The following is a 5609-nucleotide window of genomic DNA, read 5'->3' as shown; positions in this document are numbered from 1 at the left end:
TATATATATATATATATATATATATATACACATACATACGACGGGCTTCTTTCAGTTTCCGTCTACCAAATCCACTCACAAGGCTTTGGTTGGCCTGAGGCTATAGTAGAAGACACTTGCCCAAGGTGCCACGCAGTGGGAATGAACCCAGAACCATGTGGTTGGTAAGCAAGCTACTTACCACACAGCCACTCATGCATATATAAAACACACACACACACACACGCATATATAAAATAAATATAGACAGCAATAAAGAGAATTCCCTCTCGATTGGTGTGTTGGGGCGATTATACCTAGAATTATGTGCTTTGACTAAATATATCATCATCATCATTGTTTAACGTCCACTTTCCATGCTAGCATGGGTTGGATGATTTGACTGAGGACTGGCAAACCAGATGGCTGCACCAGGCTCCAATCTGATCTGACAGAGTTTCTACAGCTGGATGCCCTTCCTAACGCCAACCACCCCGAGTGTAGTGGGTGCTTTTACGCGTCAGTCAAGGGTACTGGCAACAGCCACGCTCAAATGGTGTTTTTACGTGTCACCTGCACAAGAACCAGCCCATCAGCACTGGCAACGCCCTCCCTCGAATGTTGTTTTTCATGTACCACCGGCACAAGTGCCAGTAAGGTGACGCTGGTAACAATCATGCTTGAGTGGTGCTTTTTATGTGCTTGAATTCACCATGCCTTCTCTTGAATTTTCTATGAGAAAAATAGTTCTGGTTTACAAAATGAATGGCCTACAGGAACAAATCAAATTTGTAAATCAAGGTTCAACTCTGTGCATGTGTGTGTGTGTGTGTGTATAAAAGAAAAGCTAATAGCATTTTACAATCCAAAGAGATTTTGACTGGAGATGATGTATGAAGGCCAAATATCTTTAATTGGATTACTAGAAATTTCTTTCCCAAACTGTTTTGTTTTATATGAAAAAAAGAGTGGGATCTATCAGACAGACTCTTTTGAATTACAAAAGTAAAATGAAACATGTTGGAAGGGCTTTGTGAAAGATATGCATTCATTGAATTAGAGATGTGTTGCATATAAAGCTGAACAATTTGGATGAAATGACAAGCAATCCATGTGGGAAGTGCCTGGACAAGACAAGGTCAAAGATGTAAGAAACTGACATATTTTATATCATTAATCAGATCAATTATACTATGTTATCTTTCACAACAGCTGATTTGTAACAGCTTTGTTTGATCCTAAGTTTGAAATAGGTACAAACCTCATTTGCACAAATAAAACATGCATTTTAGAGGAAGAAGAATTTTATCAAGATTTTAGAGGAAGAAGAATTTTATCAAGATTTTCGAACCATTTTTTTCTTATCTGATCTGATTCTGCATTGCATTATTACATAGTGCTTTAGAATGTCTAGTAAATATCTGTAAAGGAATAAACTCTGCAAAAGGTACACAAGCAGTGTTAAAATGAGTGATAGGTTAAGTTGACCACTAAAGAACAGGTGACATGCTTCCATATAGTTTCCATCTCTTACTTGCTGGATATAGAGAAAAGTAGTGTCCTTGACCTTTGCAGGTGCTCTGAGACAGGTGAGGTTGATACCATTAACATTCCACTGAAACTGTTACAGGTTGACACAAGAAAGGATTGGGGGCAATGATTAGTACAGGGCCTAGGAGGTGGAAACAACTTGGGTGATAAAAGGAAGTGAAATGAATAAGTCAGGAATGCTTGAATAGAGGTGGTACAAGAGAACACTTCGATCCGAGAAGCAGAGGCCATTGTAATAGGTGTACAAAGAGAGAGGAAACAATAGGCATGTGGATCGGAGACTGGAGAATGTCTGTGAGTGACTTTACATCAATTGATCAAAAGGCCTTACTCTAGATATACTCCATGGTGGTATGGGTACGACACAATTGTCCCAAACATGGGAACAATACTGTATTGCGAGTTTCACCTGAGCTTTGTAAAACTTCAGTGAATGTCAAATGTTGAGGGTTTCAAATGACAGAACTTTTGTTTTTAAAAATTTTTTTGAGAAGTGGGCTGCATAAGACATGACTCATAATCGGGCAAGCTACATTACGAAAAATAATTCAAGGTAATTTTTTGACAAGTGTGCCATTCAGAAAGTCTTGTGGATTGCTGTTTGCTCATGACTGGCCTAAAGTAATGGTAGAAAATATTTGTCCAAAGTGTCTTACAGAAGGATCAAACCCAAAATCATGTAGCTGCAAAGTGAACTTTTTAACTGCGTGACTGTCAGTGTCCATATACAAAACTTGCACTCAATGATGGTACAAACGTTAGGAAATACAATATCTTCTACCCCAATGCTATTTATATTTTATTTGGTCCCGCTATAGTTAAAATTTGACTAAATGGCAGAACTGAAATCTCATATTTTGTCACTCTCTGACCTTTGGCGTGCATGAAAGCGGGTTTTAACATTTTGTTAGAAATTCTTTTCCCGACAACAGCAAAGATTCAGATGCCTGTATAAATAATACTCAACTTCTGCTGATATTTTAATTGAATAAATCTCCATCTGTGTATGAAAAGTTATATCGTAAGCATTTTCTTGAAATTGTAACGTGTTTACATTGAATAAATAATTCTAAGTTATAAGATAAACAGTTCTTTTCGTTAAATTGTGAATGCGTTTTTTTTTTTCTGGAATGACTTAGTGACAAACTTGTATGATATATTAAAATAAGGTTGAGAGCGATTCTTCACGTTCTCATACTTCGACATGCTCTTGGACTACGCTAAAATTTAATTAAAATGAGGCTTAGAAGTAACTCAAACGAACCAATGACACAAATTTGAATAATTAAGTCAAACGGTGATGTACTGAATGCCACAAAAATTGCAAATTAATTAAAATTTTCAACTTAGTTGAAGAAAAAATACAAACACCTAGCAGCAGTTAGCGACATTGACATTCATTAGGGAAGAATTGTAACGACTAGCACTATAAAATAGTAAACACAGGTCAAAAATATATCTATTTATACTGTGAGATCAATATACAAATAATATATTTTAAAACTCAAAACCTAATAATTGTATATAAAGACCAATATCAGGATAGTAGTAGCGTAAACAACTGGTGCCTATCGCCAAGTTAACTTGAAGACGCAGCAGCACTTCTTAGATAACGGACACATCTGAGAAGGTAGTCCTACATATACTCCCTAAAGACAGGATGGCCATGCCTAGACAACTTTTGATTATTGCTCGATCACGATTGACTTTGGGCTAAACAACTTATACACTGAAGTTCTTTCATGATTTCTTTTTGTTTGAACCTAGATCAATGCATAATATAATATTTTAATTAGTTTCTACTATATAAAAATCAGTCGCAATTTAAATTTATGAGGATTAATTATTTATAAAGAAAACAACAAAAAAAATATTCGATGAAATATTTGGGATAATAAACATGAAAATGAGCTTAGCTAAAAACATATACAAATAATATTAAGACAAAGTGTTTAGACAACTACGCACTAAAGAAGTTCATTAAGAAAAAATTAAGAAAATCATAAATTAATTTTATATTTTGCATTTGAAATGTGCATAAAAATTTAGCTGAACCTCATTTCCAATGGGAATTATAAAATAAAAATTCAGAATAGTATTTGTTTGATTAAGTCACTTGATTGTGAGCTCAAACAATTACGTGAAATAAGGAGGGCTGTTGAAGAACACACGCACACATACATACATATATAAATACACCGTTATATACACTTTTTTAAGTCTGTATAATACAAAGTATACAGAACAAGTACAGCAATTTAACACACACAAGCACCTATCTCGTTTTGTTCACTTAAGACTTAGTTTATATATCATTATAAAGTAGTATATAAATAATTTCGCTTTTGTTTATGCGTAGCGACTCTCCCTGGACACAACAAAATATATAAAGAACAACGTTTTACTGATACAATATTGTAATTATAACATTCACTGAGGTGAATGTTTTAGGGGCTGAGGTAAAGAATACGCACACCACTCGTCTTCGGTGTAACAAAAACCCTAACCCTAAACACTGGGTGAGCGTATTCTTTACCTTCGACTGTTTTAGGTACATTGGAAAAGCACATCAACTTAAAGGAGGACAAGATACATCAAATAAAGCGTAGAGGCGCTGCACCGTTCAGTGCCAAGGAATATTGCTAGATTCGTATTCCTGTAAGCAAACTGATCCACTGACTAGTATGAAGCATTGTCATTTAGGACCAGTGGATCTCGTGTCAACATCGAGACTACCTATCGAGCCATCATCATGGTTATCTCGAGCATCGATAATAGTCGTGTAGTTCTCTCATATGTGGCATACCTACACAAATGTGCCCCCACCGACACACGGGAGTTTTACTTGTTTAATTTTTAACTCTTATTTACTGTGTACACGAACGTCAAAACCCATTGTATCGTTCGGTTTTTGTCTTTTAATATAATTGTATGTCCTTTATGTTTATTTATATTAGCCCTTGTGGCCAATAAAAGAATGAATTATTAATTGTTCTTTCGCTTAGGCATGGCGGTACTCATAACCTGGTGTTAGAATTCAATATACATATTTTTCAGAACAAAATGTCAGTCGAGTGCAGAGCAGTAATAAGAAACTAAAATGACAAAGGAATAAGAAGTTATCACTCAAAGTTGCACTTCATTTTTAAAGCTCCGATGAAGTTATAGGGTAATTCGCAAGCACTCAACTGGATTGCATTTCATAGCAGAAACATCAGTAAGCTATTGACGTTTATGACAATTTCTTATTCCCTTGTCATTTTAATTTACACACACATACACACATATTTGCGCGTGTTTGGGGGTTTATGTATGACTAAAAATGAATACATGTTTAATTTGGTGGCGTTTTAAAAATAAGCTCTCCTTCGAAGTCCCAAACCGTATAGGAAAAGAAGACAATAAAAAGCGGGCTTAGTGGTTAGGGTAATCGACTCACGATCGTAAAGTCGTGAGTTCGATTCCCAGCGGCGCAATGTGTCCTTAAGCAAGATACTTTATATGCATCTAGCTGGCAAAAATGAGTTGTACTTGTATTTCAAAGGGCCAGCCTTGTCACACTCTGTGTCATGCTGAATCTCCCTGAGAACTATGTTAAGGGCACGTGTCTTTGTGGAGTGCTCAGCCACTTGCACGTTAATTTCACGAGCAGGCTTTTCCGTTGATCGGATCAACTGGAACCCTCGTCGTCGCAACCGACGGAGTGTCAGTTATAGAATCATAATTTCTTGGGCGATCCTTCGGAGTAAATCAAAACTGAAAGTACTTGTTTCGGCAATTTGTTTTCTTTTTTATTACTTTAATATTCTATCAGCTTAATTTCTCATGTTTATATATTTTTTGTATATGTATGTGTTTATGTGCAAACACATACAAATATACATACATTTACATAAACACATACATACACTTGTATACACAAAAATACATAAACGTAAGCGATTCAGCTGAAAACAAATAATTAAGGAAATAAAAGTTTTTTTGTTTTTCTACGGAAATTACCGAATACTTTCAGATTTGATATACTTTCTCTGAAAGATTGGCATTTCCTGTTGTATGAAAGGTAAGAATACTAAAAA

The 5609-nt window shown here is 35.5% G+C and overlaps 1 protein-coding gene across 4 annotated transcripts in view; it reads right to left on the bottom strand.

Annotated features, from left to right (window-relative positions):
- The window catches only part of LOC106872899 (gastrula zinc finger protein XlCGF57.1), a 15436-nt gene that overhangs the window by 5176 nt on the left and 4651 nt on the right, over positions 1–5609 (bottom strand). Inside the window, exon 1 of one of the 4 annotated variants that reach the window (XM_052972830.1) lies at positions 3042–3064. The exons of the other annotated variants lie outside the window; for them this stretch is intronic. The gene's annotated coding sequence lies outside the window, so the exon portion shown is untranslated. Of the gene's footprint in view, positions 1–3041; positions 3065–5609 lie in introns of those variants that run through there. 4 annotated transcript variants of the gene reach the window in all.

This window comes from Octopus bimaculoides, chromosome 14, assembly GCF_001194135.2.
Source record: "Octopus bimaculoides isolate UCB-OBI-ISO-001 chromosome 14, ASM119413v2, whole genome shotgun sequence".
Classification (NCBI taxonomy): Eukaryota; Metazoa; Mollusca; class Cephalopoda; order Octopoda; family Octopodidae; genus Octopus; species Octopus bimaculoides.
This window is presented reverse-complemented; position numbering and strand designations above follow the sequence as displayed.